We start from the raw sequence: 19,838 nt of genomic DNA on the forward strand, positions 1-19,838 counted from the left end.
CACCGGAGGAGGAGGAGGAGGAGGAGGCGGAGTGCGCAGCTGACACGCCGGAGCCGTGAAGTTCTGAAGGTTGATGTGCTCCTTCCGCCATAGACACGGAGTCTTCATAGCAAGACCCAACTGAGTCTCCCCATCACCTATAGGGTGCTCAAGCTAGATCTCTTCAAATCCCTCCGTTATTTCGTCCACCATCACAACAGCATAGCCTTGTGGAATCGGACGGCAGTGAAAAGTTGCTCCGGGTGAAGGAGGGTACACAGAGCCGACAGCCGCCCTGACTTTGAGCTGAAGCCATTGCGTCATAAGGTGGCACTAGTGTGAATCCGTGATAAATCCACGGGGTAGCTAGGACCCGTCAAGTCAGGCCGCTGAACAAGCTCGGTAGAAGCCACGTTGCTTCTCCGCTGAGATGGCGGGGTAGCTTCTGGGGTAGCTTCTTGGGCAGGATCTTGCAGTTGGTTCTCAACATCTTGTCGTTCCTCTAGCTTCCATACCCTTGCCTTAAGCTGCTGCAGTTCGCTCTGCTCCACTTTCCTTCTCCTCTCTTGGGTTTTGTAATCGCCTGCGTCGAGAAACCCAACCTTCCACGCAACAGAGCCTGGTGTGCCTCGTGTTCGTCCAGGGTGCTCGGGATTCCGGAGGGCCCTTGTGAGCTCGTCGTTCTCTCTGTCGGGAACGAACGTCCCTTCCTGCACTTCCTTGATTGCTTTCTGAAGCTTCATGATGGGTGTTGCAAGTTGCTCGTCCGTCTAGCAGCACTTTCCTGTTTCAGGGTCCAAAGTTCCCCCAACCCCGAAGAACCAAGTCCTTGAACGGTCTGGACAGTGCAATGTTTCTGGTTCGACCCCTTGAGCAATCAGGTCCTGCTCAGCCTTGTCCCACAACGGCCGGGCTTTGAGGTAGCCACCTAACCCCGTGCAATGGTGATGCTCCTTCTTTGCAGCATTTATCTTGTTAATCGCCGACATCTTCTTACTCCTCTCCGATGTCTTGTGGGCCACAAATGCGGGCCAGTGATCTTTTATCTTCTCAAATCGGCCAGTGAATTCTGGAGTCTTGTCTTGGTCTACATATGTTGATTTCAACTCATTCTTCCACCTCCTGAATAGACCTGCCATCTTCCTGAGAGCATGAGACTTGATCAGTGGCTCTATAACTGGCTTCTCCAGATCCTCCTCCTCAGGTAGGGTGAAATTCATCTTCAGCGTGGCCCAAAGATCAGCTTTCTATCTATCCTCGACAAAAGAAACTTGAAGCTTTTCCTTCTTAGGCTGATTCCATTGCTCGATGCTGATCGGGATCATGTCCCTAACAAGAACCCTGCACTGAGCAGAAAATGCTTCCTTGGTCCAGAGGGGTTTAATTCGTTGGCCATCGCACGCGGTTTCTGTGATCGTGAACCTTTCATCCGGGTGCAACTTTTTCTTTGGGCCTCATCTCGTTACCAAAGTTTTGCTTGATCCGGAGGGCTATAAAATAAGAAAGAAGAGTTAATATATGTACATACCAAAACAATTAATGCATCAATTAGCTAGTCAGCACATAGCTAGTCAACACAGGCTTAATTAATATATATATATATATATATATATACCTCGCCAGACTTTGCAACAGCTGGTCTCGACTCCGTTCGGTCACCTGAGCCGTCATCACGGTCACTGGAGCCACCATCACGATCATGACTTTCCTACTCCATTGTTTGATCACCGTAGCCTGCTTCCTCTCCTTCTAGACCTTAGTCGAGGTCGTTGAGAAACAACAAGACATCACCTCCGTTGCGGGTTATGTCCCCCAATATCTCTTCTTGTTCGAAGTCTCTTTGTTGATCCATAGTTTCTGCAAATATTACAACATGGCAATTAATATATGAACATGAGAGATGGATATATTAATAGTAGCAAACATAGACCCCTTGGCGATCCTCGACCCTCGACCCCTCGATGACCTTCGACCCTCATCCCCTCAGCGACCCTTGACCCCCTACCCTAGCTAGTTCCGATCCTTAGCCGCTCGGATTCTCTTAACCTTTAAGGGATTTAACAAGATGGCGCCATTCTGGATGTGCAGAAAATGGTCCATATTTTTCCTGATCTCAAGAAAACCATTGCTTCATCATTTGCCGAAAGTAACAGGCGCATAACGGTACAAAGCTCTCCAAAATTGTTTTGGAACGGAGTCCCGGATAGGATAATTCGCTTTTTGGTACGAAGTTCAGCAAGCGCCTTCCGAATATCGCTATTTGGAAGGCCTTTGCTGAAATCCGTACCAAAAAGTGAATCATCCTATCCGGGACTCCATTTCAAAACAACTTTGAAGAGTTTCGTAGCGTCATACGCCTGTTACTTCTAGCAAATGATGTAGACATGGATGAGATCAGAAAAAAATGGATGATCTTGTGCACATCCATAATGGGGGCATTCTTGTTAAACAGAGACCCTCGACCCTCGGCGATCCTCGACCCTCGACCCCTCGACTATGCTAGACCCTCGACAACCCTAGACCCTCGACCCCTCAACCCTCAACCTTCAACTCTCGACGACCATCGACCCTCGACCCTCGACGACCCTCGACCCCTCGATGACCCTCGACCCCTCGACGACCCTCGACCCTCGACCCCTTGATGACCCTCGACCCTCTACCCTAGTTTTCGACACCCTAGTTCCCAACACCCTCGTTCCCGATAAAAAATAAGAAGAGGAGGGAGAAGAAAAACTAGAGGAGAAGAAGAAAAAAATAGAAGAAAAAAATAGAAGGAAAAAAGGAGAAGAAGAAGGAATAGAGGAGAAGAAGAAAAAATAGAATTTTTTCTTCTGTTTTTTCTTTTTTTTCTCTATTCCTTCTTCTTCTCCTCTTTTTTTCTTCTTCTTCCTCTTCTTATTTTTTTTCTCCTCTTCTTCCTCTCCTCTTCTTCTCCTTCTCCTTCTCCTCATGTCGAAGTTATCGGGGAGGGCGTATATCGACAACGACGACATATACATAGAAAAAAATGTTATTGGGGAGGGGGTATATCGACCCCTCCTCATGTAGAAGTTATCGGGGAGGGGGTATATCGACAACGACAACATATACATAGAAAAAAATGTTATCAGGGAGGGGGTGTATCGACCCCCCCTCATGTCGAAGTTATCGGGGAGGGGTATATCGACAACGATGACATATACATAGAAAAAATGTTATTGGGGAGGGGGTATATCGATTCCCTTATGTTGAAGTTATTGGGGAGGGGGTATATATATATCAACAAAATTACATCATCATATATCATTGAACCTAAAATGCACTAAATCGATCAACTAACCTAAAATTAGTGATAAAATGCACTAACCTAAAATCGATACCTACTAACAACTTAAATAAAAAAAATTAATACATATATGAAAAAAACATCATCATATATAATATCATCAACACATATGAAAAAATGCATATATGGAGGGGCCGGACGGACCTAGCGCGGGGCGGCGCAGACCGGGGTGGCGACAGCGTCGGAGCAGGGGTGGCGCGGCGACGGCGTCGGGGCAGGGGCGGCGCGGACCGGGGCGGTGATGGCGCAGGGCGGCGCAGCGACGGCGTCGGGGCAGGGGCGGCGCACGGCGACAGTGTCGGGGCAGGGGCGCGCGCGGCGACGTCGTCATGGCAGGGGCGCGCGTGGCGACGAGGGCATCGGAGGCAGTGACGCGGCATCGCCGGGGCAGAGGGGCAGCCTGGCAGCGTCGTCGGGGCCGGAAGAAGAACTGAAACGAAATTTTCACAAGTGTTTTCTTATATACCCTGGGCATTGGTACCGGTTCGTGGCACAAACCGGTACAAATGCCCCCCTTTGATACCGGTTGGTGCCACCAACCGGGACCAAAGGCCTCTTTTCAGCAGCCCAAAGGTGGGCATTGGTACCGGTTCGTGCCACGAACCGGTACCAATGCTCACCTTTGGTACTGGTTGGTGCCATCAACCGGGACCAAAGGCCTCGTGCTGCCCGTGGCCAAAACCTTTAGTCCCACCTCGCTAGTTGAGAGGGGCGCGTAGTGGTTTATAAGCCCCACTATCGCACCCCTCTCGAGCTCCTCTCCATTACAGGCTTACGGGCCTAATTGTCAATGCTATGCCTGATGGGCCTACTGGGCCTTCTGCGGGCCTGAATCCTGGCCCATGGTTGGGTTTCTAGTCGTATTCAGGCCATGGTGGCCTAGTAGGTGGCATTTTTTATTTTTCCAGTTTTTTTGCATTATTTTATTTTTTTTGTTTTTTGCTTTAATTTTTGGTTCTTTTTGCTTTTAGGTAATAAAAATTATAAACTTTCTAATCTTTCTAATCTTCAAGCGCATTGCATCCATCTTGACCTTGTGATCATCGACGACATCCGCAACATGCAACTCCAATATCATCTTCTCCTCCTCAATTTTTTTTTTATTTTTTCCTTCAAGAAATTGTTTTCTTCTTCAACTAAATTTAACCTCTCGACAATAGGGTCGGTTGGAATTTCCGGTTCACATACCTCCTAGATAAATGAAACCTATGTCACGTTGGTAGGCATAATTGTCATAAACAATAAATGAACCAAATAGTTATAAAAGATAATATATATACCATATCCGAATCATAGACATGACGAGGGCCGACGGGGACGGATACCAAAACGATCGCACTATATAATAAGAAGAATTAATAAAAGTAAGAAAATTGTACAAGTATCTATCTAAACATACAAGTAAGAATATTTTTCCTTTCAGAAATAAGATAAGAGCAAGAGGCTCACCACGGTGATGCCGACAACGAGATCGGCGCGGGCGATCGACGGCTATGAAGACGGGGATGGGGCGTGACGGACCGCTAAACCTAGAAAAATATTGAGGGAAATGGAGCTTGGAGGTCGAGCTTGGAGAGGAGAAAGCTTAAGTAGTGTAGCTCGGGCATTCCATCGAACACCTCATGTGCATAGGAGGTGAGCTAGAGCACCACAAAGCCCTCCCCTCGCCGGCCAGAAAAAATAGAGCAGTGTGGAGTGCTCTGCTCACCGGCGAGGGGGTATATATAGGCACATTATTGGTCCCGGTTCATGGCCTGAACCGGGACTAAAGGACACCCTTTGGTCCCGGTTCAAGCCACAAACCGGGATCAATGGTGGTGGGCTAGGAGCGAGGCCCATTGGTCCCGGTTCATCCCACCAACCGGTACCAAAGGGGCCAGCCGAACCTGGACCAATGCCCCCATGAGGCCCGGCAGGCCCCCTGGCCTCAAGAACCGGGACCAATGCCCCCATGGGTCCCGGTTCGTGACTGAACCGAGACTAATGGGTTTATCTGGCCTGAAAGAAAGCCCTGTTTTCTACTAGTGAAAGGATATAACCTAAGATCTAGTTTACGTTATCCCGAGAGCGGCACTCGAAAATGCCACACATATCGAGAGCAGCACTTGGAAATGACACTCCTCCCTCATGTGTGCAAGGCCTAGGGATGCCACGAGGACATCACAAATGATTTCCCATGCCTCTACTGGGCATGATTTCATGTGCCGCCTTGCTGAACTGCAATTCCCGGTGATGAAACCCTAGCAGAGCAATAAATTTCTCGAATATTGCACGTGTCCCTTAAAAATGCGAGGTCGTGGCATGTGCCATGCGATTGCCCCCTCTTACAGTACGAGAAGTTTTGAGGCCAACGGAGAAACAGGACCAGCACTTCCTGCACAAACTGGACACGTTCCCTCTCAATACCCTGATACTAGCTCGGAGACATGCGGTCTACAAGCGGCCTTGATAACCCACAAGTATAGTGGATAGTTGTAGCCTCTTTCGATAAGTAAGAGTGTTGAACCCAACGAGGAGCTAAAGGTAGAACAAATATTCTCTCAAGTCCTATCGGCCACTGATACGACTCTACGCACGCTTGACGTTCGCTTTACCTAGAACAAGTATGAAACTAAAAGTACTTTGTAGGTGTTTTAGGGTAAGCTTGCAAGAAAGTAAAGAACAAGTAAATATAAACTAGGGGCTGTTTAGATAAAGAAGCAATAAAGTAAATATAGCGAGTGTGGAAAAGTGGTGGTAGGAGTTGTGAAATTGTCCCTAGGCAATTGTCTACGTTACTAGACCGGTAATCACTATTGCAATTCTATTTGAGGGAGAGGCATAAGCTAACATACTTTCTCTACTTGGATCATATGCACTTATGATTGGAACTCTAGCAATCATCCGCAACTACTAAAGATTCATTAAGGTAAAACCCAACCATAGCATTAAAGTATCAAGTCCCCTTTATCCCATACGCAAACAACCTACTTACTCGGGTCTGTGCTTCTGCACTCACGCCACCCACCATAAGCAAATCATAAACATATTGCAAACCCTACAGCGGGAATCCCTCACGCTTGCGCGACACGAAGGGCACAATAGGACAGCACCAATAATAAAACATGCAACTCAAACCAATCATAGAAATTCATCAATCACCGATAGGACAACGAAAATCTACTCAGACATCATAGGATGGTAACACATCATTGGAAAATAATATGAAGCATAAAGCACCATGTTCAAGTAGAGGGTACAGCGGGATGCGGGAGAGTGGACCGCTGCATATAGATGGGGGAAGGTGATGGAGATGTCGGTGAAGATGACGGTGGTGTTGGTGAAGATCGCGGTGATGATGATGGGCCCCGGCGATGTTTCGGCGCCACCGGGAGCAAGGGGGAGAGAGCCCCCCTTCTTCTTCTTCTTCCTTGACCTCCTCCCTAGATGGGAGAAGGGTTTCCCCTCTGGTCCTTGGCTCCCATGGCTTGGGAGGGGCGAGAGCCCCTCCGAGATTGGATCTATCTCTCTGTTTCTGCGTTCTGTTCTGGCTCTGTTTCACCGTTTCGTGTATATATGGAGATCCGTAACTCCGATTGGCCTGAAACCTTCGCCGTGATTTTTTTTCTGAATATTAGCTTTCTTGTGGCAGAAGAAGAGCGTCAACCGCCTTATGGTGGGCTCACGAGGGTAGGGGCGCGCCCAGGGGGTCAGGCGCGCCCCCTGCCTCGTGACAACCTCGGGCACCGTCTCGCGTGGATTTTTCTTTCAGAATTTTCCATATTTTCCAAAAATAAGCTCTGTCCATTTTTATCCCGTTTGGACTCTGTTTGATATGGATATTCTGCGAAACATAAAACAAGCAACAAACAGGAACTAGCGCTGGGCACTGGATCAATAAGTTAGTCCCAAAAATAATATAAAAAGTTGCCAAGAAGTATATGAAAGTGAATAATATTGGCATGGAACAATCAAAAATTATAGATACGAAGGAGATGTATCAGCATCCCCAAGCTTAATTCCTGCTCGTCCTCAAGTATGTAAATGATAAAAAAGAATAATTTTTGATGTGGAATGCTACCTAGCATAATCTTGATCATATGTCTAATCATGGCATGAATATTAAGACACGAATGATTCAAAGCAATAGTCTATCATTCGACATAAAAGCAATAATACTTCGAGCGTACCAATAAAGCAATCATGTCTTTTCAAAACAACATGGCCAAAGAAAGTTATCCCTACAAAATCATATAGTCCGGCTGTTGCTCTATCTTCATCACACAAAGTATTTAATCATGCACAACCCCGATGACAAGCCAAGCAATTGTTTCATACTTTAATAATCTCAAACTTTTTTCAACTTTCACGCAATACATGAGCGTGAGCCATGGACATAGCACTATAGGTGGAATAGAATATGATGGTGGGGGTTATGTGGAGAAGACAAAAAGGGAGAAAGTCTTACATCAACTAGGCGTATCAACGGGCTATGGAGATGCCCATCAATAGATATCAATGTGAGTGAGTAGGGATTGCCATGCAACGGATGCACTAGAGCTATAAGTGTATGAAAGCTCAAACTGAAAACTAACTCGGTGTGCATCCAACTTGCTTGCTCATGAAGACCTCGGGCATTTGAGGAAGCCCATCATCGGAATATACAAGCCAAGTTCTTTAATGAAAACTCCCACTAGTATATGAAAGTGAAAGCATAGGAGACTCTCTCTATGAAGAACATGGTGCTACTCTGAAGCACAAGTGTGGTAAAAGGATAGTAACATTGCCCCTTCTCTCTTTTTCTCTCATTTTTTTATTTTCTCTTTTTTTATTTTTATTTTTTTTATTTTTTTGGTGGGCTTCTTTGGCCTCTTTTTTTATTTGGGCGTCTTTGGCCTCTTTTTTCTGTAAAGTCCGGAATCTCATCCCGACTTGTGGGGAATCATTGTCTCCATCATCCTTTCCTCGCTGGGGCAATGCTCTAATAATGATGATCATCACACTTCTATTTACTTACAACTAAATATCTAGAACAAAGATATGACTCTATATGAATGCCTCCGGCGGTGTACCGGGATGTGCAATGATCTATCATAGCAATGACATCAAACGGACAAGCCATGAAAACATCATGCTAGCTATCTTACGATCATGCAAAGCAATATGACAATGAATGCTCAAGTCATGTATATGATGATGATGATGAAAGTTGCATGGCAATATATCTCAGAATGGCTATGGAAATGCCATGATAGGTAGGTATGGTGGCTGTTTTGAGGAAGATATAAGGAGGTTTATGTGTGACAGAGCGTATCATATCACGGGGTTTGGATGCACCGGCGAAGTTTGCACCAACTCTTGAGGTGAGAAAGGGCAATGCATGGTACCGAAGAGGCTAGCAATGATGGAAGGGTGAGAGTGCGTATAATCCATGGACTCAACATTAGTCATAAAGAACTCATATACTTATTGCAAAAATCTACAAGCCATTGAAAACAAAGTACTACGCGCATGCTCCTAGGGGGATAGATTGGTAGGAAAAGACCATCGCTCGTCCCCGACCGCCACTCATAAGGAAGACAATCAATAAATAAAATTGTGCTCCAACTTCATCACAAAGCGGTTCACCATACGTGCATGCTACGGGAATCACAAACCTCAACACAAGTGTTTCTACTAATCCACAGTCACCCACTAGCATAACTCTAATATCACCACCTTTATATCGCAAAACTATTGCAAGGAATCAAACATATAATATTCAGCGATCTACAAGTTTATGTAGGATTTTATGACTAACCAAGTAAATGACAAATTTCTGTCATCTCTCTAAATAGATATAAGTGAAGCAAGAGAGTTTAATTCTTTCTACAAAAGATATGCCCACGCTCTAACAAATATAAGTGAAGCAAAAGATCATTCTACAAATGGCGGTTGTCTATATGAAGAGAAACAGGCAATCCAAACTTCAAATGATATAAGTGAAGCACATGAAGCATTCTATAAAGCCGTACTCAAAAGATTTAAGTGAAGTGCAATGAGCATTCTATAAATCAACCAAGGACTATCTCATACCAGCATGGTGCATAAAAGAAAAATAAAAACCTAATTGCAAAAGACGCTCCAAGACTTGCACATAATGCATGAACGAAACGAATCCGAAACATACCGATACTTGTTGAAGAAAGAGGGGATGCCTCCCCAGCATCCCAAAGCTTAGACGCTTGAGTCTCCTTGAATATTTACTTGGGGTGCCTCGGGCATCCCAAGCTTGAGCTCTTGCCTCTCTTCCTTCTTCTCACATTGAAACATCCTCGATTAGACACTACATCCACACAAAACTTCAACAGAAAACTCGGTAAGATCCGTTAGTATAATAAAGCAAATCACCACTCTAAGTACTGTTGCAAACCAATTCATATTTTGTGTTTGCATTGTGTATACTGTAATATAACTTTTTCATGGCTTAATCCACTGATATAAATTGATAGATTCATCAATACAAGCAAACCATGCATCAAAAACAGAATCTGTCAAAAACAGAACAGTCTGTAGCAATCTGAACAACCACCATACTTCTGGTGCCCCAAAAATTCTACCAAACTTAGGAAGAATAAAAAAGTTGTACAGTAATACAGTGCAAAAGGAATCAGAACCATTTGACGTTCCAGTTAAAAATGTAAAATCGTACACTACAGCCAAAGTTTATGTCCTGCACCGTACAAACCAACAAGCATTGTAAACATCCTAAAGGCAAACCTTGGCACATTATTTTTATAATACAATGGAATTGTACAAGGGGATAATTATTTTTGTTGAAAGTTTCTGTAATCAAGATTCACAAAGTTTCCGTGAGCATGAACAAAGTTCAAGGAGCTCTCCCACTTCAACAATGCTTGTCTTTCTCACTTTCACTTTCCTTTTTGAAAAGTTTTTAGGTTCCCCTATTTATTTTTGTTGTTTTTAAACTATATGAAAGCACTCAACAGAAATAAATGACTCTCTAAAACTTCCGGGTTGTCTCCCTGGCAGCGCTTTCTTTAAATCCATTAAGCTAGGCATATAGTGCTCAAGTAATGAATCCACCTGGATCCCAAGGTATATCAAAGCCAATTTTAATTAACAATGATTTGTAATTTAGTAGTGAGCACAAAGTAACATATATCATGCAACAACAAAGTCTAACTCTCTTCCTATGCATCGGAATGTCATAAAAGAACAATTCATGCACACCAAGTAAAGGCCAATGCATAGTATAAGCAGTTTCTTGCAATTCTATCGTGTTGGAAACATAGAGAGGTGGAGACATAGTTCCTCCCTCATAATAATTGCAAGTAGGAGCAGCAAGCACATGCATATTATATTCATCAAAATCATCATGTGCAATGGTAAAAGGCAACCCATCAATATAATCCTTAATAAGCACAAACTTCTCCGATATAGTGTAGTTTGGAGAATTCAATAAGATAATAGGACTATCATGCGTGGGTGCAATAGCAACAATTTCATGTTTAACATAAGGAACTATAGCAAGTTCATCTCCATAAGCATAATTCATATTGGCATCTAGGCCACAAGCATAGCAAGCATCATCAAAAAGGGATATTTGAAACAAATTCAAGGGATCATAGCAATCATCCTTCGGTAAGCATGAAGGGGAATCAAACAATGTATGAGTTGAAGAGTTACTCTCATTAGAAGGTGGGCACGGGTGATCAATCCGCTCTTCCTCCTTTTGGTCTTCGCTCTCCTCATCATCTTTTTCATCCAATGAGCTCAAAGTTTCATAAATTTCTTCTTCCATAGCTTCCTGCAAAATATTAGTCTCTTCTTGGACAGCGGAGAATTTCTCAATATATTGTTTAACATAGGCATTAGAAGCATAATTCTCATAACAATATTCAAGTATGGCAAAATTTTCAGATTTGTAAAGAGTAGCATCATACTTTTCAATCAAAGAAGCAATTTCAAAAGCACCCTTAAAAGCAACAAATTCTTCAATTTGTTGAACATCATAGTAACTATAAACACCCTTAGCATACGAAGAAAAGATCCCATTATCAATAAACTCACATTGGTAGGGAAGGTTTTTTTTAGGGTTTTCAGAACAACAAGTAAAATCATATTCCCAACATAAATTCCAAGCATAGCATTGTAAACATTGAATTTGATCCCATAATATCGCACATAACAAGCATGCTCATCTAAAGATTTGCCCTCAACTAAGCTAGTTGGGGTTTCAGCACGAGCACATAGGGATCGAAGATGATCCAAGTAAAAAGCTTCAGTAGTGTGATAGATTTTGATTGGTTCTTCAACCATTGGGGTAGTAGGTACAACTATTTTTTTTGGTATTTTGCGTTTCCTACCCATGACTAAAGATATAAAACAACTAAGGACAGAAAATAAAAATTACTTAGTGATAAAGCAAACAAGCACACACGAGAATATTCACCCCACGCTATGACTCCCCGGCAACGGCACCAGAAAAAGGTCTTGATAACCCACAAGTATAGGGGATAGTTGTAGCCTCTTTCGATAAGTAAGAGTGTCGAACCCAACGAGGAGGTAAAGGTAGAACAAATATTCTCTCAAGTCCTATCAGCCACTGATACGACTCTACGCACGCTTGACGTTTGCTTTACCTAGAACAAGTATGAAACTAGAAGTACTTTGTAGGTGTTTTCGGGTAAGCTTGCAACGTAAATATAAACTAGGGGCTGTTTAGATAAAGAAGCAATAAAGTAAATATAGCGAGTGTGGAAAAGTGGTGGTAGGAGTTGTGAAATTGTCCCTAGGCAATTGACTACGTTACTAGACCGGTAATCACTATTGCAAATCTATTTGAGGGAGAGGCATAAGCTAACATACTTTCTCTACTTGGATCATATGCACTTATGATTGGAACTCTAGCAAGCATCGGCAACTACTAAAGATTCATTAAGGTAAAACCCAACCATAGCATTAAAGTATCAAGTCCCCTTTATCCCATACGCAAAAAACCTACTTACTCGGGTCTGTGCTTCTGTCACTCATGCCACCCACCACAAGCAAATCATAAACATATTGCAAACCCTACAGAGGGAATCCCTCACGCTTGCGCGACACGGAGGGCACAATAGGACAGCACCAAAAATAAAACATGCAACTCAAACCAATCATAGCAATTCATCAATCACCGATAGGACAACGAAAATCTACTCAGACATCATAGGATGGCAACACATCATTGGAAAATAATATGAAGCATAAAGCACCATGTTCAAGTAGAGGGTACAGCGGGATGCGGGAGAGTGGACCACTGGATATAGATGGGGGAAGGTGATGGAGATGTTGGTGAAGATGACGGTGGTGTTGGTGAAGATCGCGGTGATGATGATGGCCCCCGGCGGCGTTCTGGCGCCACCGGGAGCAAGGGGGAGAGAGCCCCCCTTCTTCTTCTTCTTCCTTGACCTCCTCCCTAGATGGGAGAAGGGTTTCCCCTCTGGTCCTTGGCTCACATGGCTTGGGAGGGGCGAGAGCCCCTCTGAGATTGGATCTATCTCTCTATTTCTGCGTTCTGTTCTGGCTCTGTTTCACCGTTTCGTGTATATATGGAGATCCGTAACTCCGATTGGCCTGAAACCTTCGCCGTGATTTTTATCTGAATATTAGCTTTCTTGCGGCAAAAGAAGAGCGTCAACCGCCTTACGGTGGGCTCACGAGGGTAGGGGCGCGCCCAGGGGGGTCAGGCGCGCCCCCCTGCCTCGTGACCACCTCGGGCACCGTCTCGCGTGGATTTTTCTTCCGGAATTTTCCATATTTTCCAAAAATAAGCTCCATCTGTTTTTATCCCGTTTGGACTCCGTTTGATATGGATATTCTGCGAAACATAAAACAAGCAACAGACAGGAAATGGCACTGGGCACTGGATCAATAAGTTAGTCCCAAAAATAATATAAAAAGTTGCCAAAAAGTATATGAAAGTGAATAATATTGGCATGGAACAATCAAAAATTATAGATACGGCGGAGACGTATCAGGCCTCAGGGGAGGCTTACTCGAAACGCCTCCAAACTTGTACCACACCCTACAGAGGCCCTGTGTTGACACCGTGCCAGATCCTACTACCGTACGATTTTCCGAGGATTTCAACGGTTGCATCAGGAATGAGACCGAGGTACATTTGGTAACCCAGTGGTAGGGCATCCCCCTCCCTCATCTGTGCAAGACCTAGGCATGCCACAAGGATGATACGTTTCTGTCGTATCTATAATTTTTTATTGTTCCATGCCAATATTCTACAACTTTTACATACTTTTAGGAACTTTTTATACTATTTTTGGGACTAACATATTGATCGAGTGCCCAGTGCCAGTTCATGTTTGTTGCATGTTTTTTGTTTCGCAGAAAATCCATATCAAACGGAGTCCAAACGGGATAAAACGGACGGAATTTTTTTGGAATATTTATGAATTTTGGGAAGAAGAGTCAACGCGAGACGATGCCCGAGGGGGCCACGAGGCAGGGGGCGCGCCCCAGGGGGTCAGGCGCACCCTGGGCCCTCGTGGCCACCCCGTAAGGCGGTTGGTGCCCTTCTTTCGCTACAAGAAAGCTAATATCCGTATAGAAATCGTGTTAAAATTTCAGACCAATCAGAGTAACGGATCTCCGGGAATATAAGAAACGGTGAAAGGCCAGAATCAGGGAGGCAGAAACAGAGAGAGACAAAGAGACAAATCCAATCTCGGAGGGGCTCTCGCCCCTCCCACGCCATGGAGACCATGGACCAGAGGGAAACCCCTTCTCCCATCTAGGGAGAAGGTCAAGGAAGAAGAAGAAGAAGGGGGGCTCTCTCGCCCTCTCTCCCGGTGGCGCCAGAACGCCGCCAGGGCCATCATCATCACCGCGATCTACACCAACACCTCCGTCATCTTCCCCAACATCGTAATCACCTTCCCCCCATCTATATTCAGCGGTCCACTCTCCCGCAACCCGTGTACCCTCTATTGACCATGGTGCTTTATGCTTCATATTATTATCAAATGATGTGTTGCCATCCTATGATGTCTGAGTAGATTTTCGTTGTCCTTTCGGTAATTGGTGAATTGCTATGATTGGTTTAATTTGCTTGTGGTTATGTTGTTATCCTTTGGTGCCCATCATATGAGCGCGCGCGTGGATCACACCATAGGGTTAGTTGTATGTTGATAGGACTATGTAATGGAGGGCAAGAGTGACATAAGCTTCAACCTAGCATAGAAATTGATGCATACGGGATTGAAGGGGGGCCAATATATCTTAATGCTATGGTTGGATTTTACCTTCATGAACGTTAGTAGTAGCGGATGCTTGCTAATAGTTCCAATCATAAGTGCATAGAATTCCAAGTCAGGGATGACATGCTAGCAGTGGCCTCTCCCACATAAAACTTGCTATCGGTCTAGTAAAGTAGTCAATTGCTTAGGGACAATTTCATAACTCCTACCACCACTTTTCCATACTCGCTATACTAACTTTATTGCGTCTTTATCTAAACGGCCCCTAGTTTTTATTTACGTGCTCTTTATATTCTTGCAAACCTATCCAACAACACCTACAAAGTCCTTCTAGTTTCATGCTTGTTTTAGGTAAAGCGAACGTTAAGCATGCGTAGAGTTGTATCGGTGGTCGATATAACTTGAGGGAATATTTGTTCTACCTTTAGCTCCTCGTTGGGTTTAACACTCTTACTTATAGAAAGAGGCTACAAGTGATCCCCTATACTTGTGGGTTATCAAGACCTTTTTCTGGCGCCGTTGCCGGGGAGTTATAGCGTGGGGTGAATATTCTCGTGTGTGCTTGTTTGCTTTATCACTAAGTAACCTTTATTTGCTGTTCTTAGTTGTTTTCTATCTTTAGTTATGGGTAGGAAACGCAAAATACCAAAAAAAATTAGTTGTACCTACTACACCAATGGTTGAAGAACCACTCAAAATCTATCACACTCTTGAAGATTTTTTCTTGGATCATCTTCGATCCCTTTGTGCTCGTGCTGAAACCCCAACTAGCTTAGTTGAGGGCAAATCTTTAGATGAGCATGCTTGTTACGTGCGACACCGCTTATCTCAAAAAGGGAAACTTTTACTGGATCAAATTCACCGTTTGCAATGCTATGCTTGGAATTTATGTGAAATATATGATTTTACTTGTTGTTTTGAAGACCCTAAGAAACACCTTCCCTACCAATGTGAGTTTAGTGATAATGGAATCGTATCTTCGTATGCTAAGGGTGTTTATTATTACTATGATGTTCAACAAATTGAAGAATTTGTTGCTTTTAAGGGTGCTTATGAAATTGCTTCTTTGATTGGAAAGTATGATGCTACTTTTTATAAATCTGAAATTGTTGCCATACTTAAATATTTTTATGATAATTATGCTTCTAGCTAGTCGTCAACCCGTGCAACCGCACGGGCTAGTATATTTTTCAAAAATATGATATTCAAGGAATATTTGTAGAAATCAGAAAGATGGAAAATATATGATGAATCAACACTTGAGATATAATGAGTCAAAACATGGGACAATTTCATTGGTCATCCATACAATATAATACAATTGCATGTATGATTTAAAGGTTTCAGTAGTGATTTTTCGGTTAAAACACAACCAAATGTATGAGTATTTTGACCAACATTATTCTTTATATAAGAACTTCAATATGTGCTTAGTCAGCCCATGCATATTTTCTGCTAAAATTCAAAGCAAGTAAAATTTACAAAGCTTAGTGAACTAAAGTATTAAATTCAATAAACTTTATTTTTAGAAAAGATAAAAATGATTTAGGTTGTGAAATATCATCCAATACTTGGTCCTACCATCCTAAAAAATGCTGATAATAGGCAGCCATAGTGTTGTAAAGTACACAATCCTATGGGTATGAAAATTAATCATGTCAGAGAGATAAAGAACAAAATCAAGTAAATATCAGCCTCTTGCACACCAAATCGATCTGTTGTTGCACCTAAGACAAATCTCTTTACATATAAACATTGATTTCAAACTATATGAGCTTTTCAATGAGATGTAGTTCGTCAAGCAGGGTAACTGATGCTAAGTGAAAAATGCAGTATGTCAGTATCAAGCAAAATGATAAGTAAATGCCAAAAAGTAATTCTTTGGGTATCGGAAAACCATGGCAGCTTCACTAATTTGTCTAGTCCACTAATTTGTGTTGAGGAAGCAAGCGCGCACCCGTACAAATGCATTATTGTTACATGTATTTTACCGGTACCGCAAAAGTCTAAACTATGTACGACTACTCACTTTAAAAGATCTCATATTAATCCTGGTCTTGGCCATTTGTGGGAACACGATTTAGGATATTTCATATCCTATAAGTTTACAACAAATGAAGCTCATATTTTGATTTTTAATAACCAACTAAGATTACACTTATATCTGATCATGCATGAGGCTCATAATTTGATTTCTTACCCTGCAAGTTACCCCTAGATAGGAAAAAATGTCACTGTTCATCCTTCCAAATCTGTCATACAATATTTAATGAATTGACTACAAAATCGTTTTTCATGATTTTTCTGGATTATAAGAAAACAAAATTGGAAGAGAAACTTCAGGGAAAGAGAAGTTGGCTTAAAACAGCTGCATATAGTACTCTTATTTGGCATGAAAGGTACTCCAAAGTGTAGTACGCATTAGTTCAATGAGTAACCCTTAGCTGAAAATGTAGTTAGAGTGGTCGTTTTAAACACTTGCGACATTAGCAATGTGTAGTCTTAATTTCAGGAGCGGTCTAATTATCTCTAGGATGGGCCACAGCAAATTCATACTAATTCAAAATTGAGATATTTTTTCAGGGATAAGAATATTTGCTGCTACAATATATTGGACTGAACTCAAACGATGAGTGTTTCTTTCTTCTTTAAATACAATTGGCATTTTCATGCAACATGGATGAAACGATGAATAGATGAAATAATCCTCTTATAATTACAACATGAAAAAATATTAGTTATATGCATCGTTCCCACACATGTATTCTGAAATATGAAGTGGCACAATGAATCTAGACCTAATTTATCAAAACAACTGCGAAAATGAAATTAAGGTGACTATAGATGCTTGTTGAGGAAATAGATATTTGGAGATTATATACAACTACATTTGTGTATCCTTAAAATACCTAGGAGAAACAAAATTTGGAGATCATATAAAACTACATATTTGTTTTCACCCTTGATACCATAATCCACGTATTGTCTCAAATACAATACACATTGGTAAAGCTCCACGTATTATAAATATACGATATGCAAAGAACAGTAAGGAGCTGCGGATGGCATATACTATTTTTCTCGATTTACTATATGTTCGATTTTAGTATAAAAGAGAGAATATCGGGTAATTTCCTACATGGGCTTTTTTCGCAGAATGATTTTGTTGTAATACAGAATTCACCATAAATGTTTTAGGACCTTAGGGAGACACTCGCGTTAACAGATCTAGGAAACAAATATGCATATAAGAATGCTCGAATATGGTAACTTTTATGAAACGAAACAGCAATGGCTACCACATGGAAGCATGTGCAGAGATATCTAAGAATCTAAAATGAGTAACGTACCAAGGCTGATTCATGGCTATAAAAAAAAGAAGTGAAACAAATGAACTTCAGTACGTACATCAGTACTATTAGAGTTGACGAAGGGCTGGTGTTGCTTGCTGTTTTCCTGGCGGACGATTCGTGCTTGTGGATGTTGATGTTAACCTCAATGTGTCTGCAACTTTTTCTTTAATTTCTCTTATTTCTTCAGTACCTACGTAAGCAGTCAAATATGTCTTTGATCTAAATGTTTACTGTAGCCAGAATCTTGCTGCGTTCCTGCTGTAGCCCAGACCTTCTTTTAGCTTGTTTAGTTAGCTTTTGACACAGCACGATCCGAGCTCGTGGGATGGCACATGCAACTATTAGATCATGACAAATTTCCCATTGATTCAGTTAAGCAATGAAATAAAAGGAATGACAGAAAATAATGCAAGTTTTGGCGTGGCAAAAGCCTCTCTCTATGACTGTGTTTCTCTTCTCTGTTTCCTTCAACCTCAGGTGTGTGCGTTGTGTTCTTCAGAGAGAAAATTAAGTGAAAGAGAGAGTAGATTAGTGCTGAAAACTGACACTGGAATTATTAGTTGAAAACTACATATTAGATAATGATTTTTGGGATCGCCAAACTGCTTCATCTATCTTCGTCAACCATGAAAAAATGTACAGAATTAATATAGCTTCAGCATGCCTGATTAATTTTTGGACAGGATGTAGCCCAGCAATAATTGTCAAATGTCAGCTTAGCTGAGGACGGACAGTCACCTATAATCCTATATCAAACCTTCATGATTCATGGATTGCCTGCATCTGTTTTTTCAGAAAAAAAGATGCCTTCATATGGAGAAACATATATATTATCTGGAGATAAAATATATGTGCATACGTACCATAAGCTGTAGAGACAAAGCCAAGCAGGAGTAGATGATGAAGCTGGCTCGGCCCGTACTTGCCGTCAACTCCTGACATGCGTGCTCTAGAATTTTTATGATGCAACTGCCAAAGGGAAGCTGATTCCGTAGATGGGACGGCTGAGTGCGGATCTTCTGCAACTCCAACTTAATATGGTTTGGATTGTGAGCTGCCATCAGTCAAACGTAATTCTTCAACTCAGCTGAGTTCTCACCTATCTATGGCACCCTCCTTCAAACTATCAGGAATACACATCCACATGTGATTCATTAGCCATCTTGGATATGAAAACTTGGAGGAAAATATTTAAAGATTGGAGAGGGAGGGGATTAAGGACCGATTGGATTGGATCATGCTCTTCTAGACGGACTGCAACACAGATCAGGGTTGGATAGAAGAGAGTACATGGAGAGGCAGCGGAGGAGGACCGATTGTAATTGATCATGTTGTTCTAGATGGATTGCAGCACAGATCGAGGCTGGGTAGAAGAGAGGACATGGAGAGGCGGTGGAGGAGGGAGATCGGGGCTGGGTAGAAGAGATGGGAAAGATGCCAGACGGAGATATTTTTTACAGGGAGAGACGAACATGTTTTTTGGTAGGCTCAAAAAGAACTCCTTACGTGGGATAGTTCATGAGGACTCTATGAGGGATTTCATCTAACGGCTCCAGAGGTGCAACTCTCAGATCGGATGGATGATTTTATTAAGTTTTCTATGATTAACGTGGTGTCTCGATTAGTGCCTCCAATTAGTAAATATATATATATATATATATATATATATATATATATATATATATATAATAAGATATAAGATGCCTATGTTAAACCATATATTTAAGACTCCTCCGTTGTCCAAGAAGAGACTAATATTTTGCAGGAGTCTATGGAAGAAGGAATTGATGAAACTGTGGGTTCATTGGATGAAAAATATGATGCGGAGAGCGAAGAACAAAAGAAAGAAGAGCGGATTGATCACCCGTGCCCACCTTCTAATGAGAGTAACTCTTCAACTCATACATTTTTTAATTTCCCTTCGTGCATACCGAAGGATGATAG

This window comes from Triticum aestivum, chromosome 6B, assembly GCF_018294505.1.
Source record: "Triticum aestivum cultivar Chinese Spring chromosome 6B, IWGSC CS RefSeq v2.1, whole genome shotgun sequence".
In the NCBI taxonomy this organism is placed as follows: Eukaryota; Viridiplantae; Streptophyta; class Magnoliopsida; order Poales; family Poaceae; genus Triticum; species Triticum aestivum.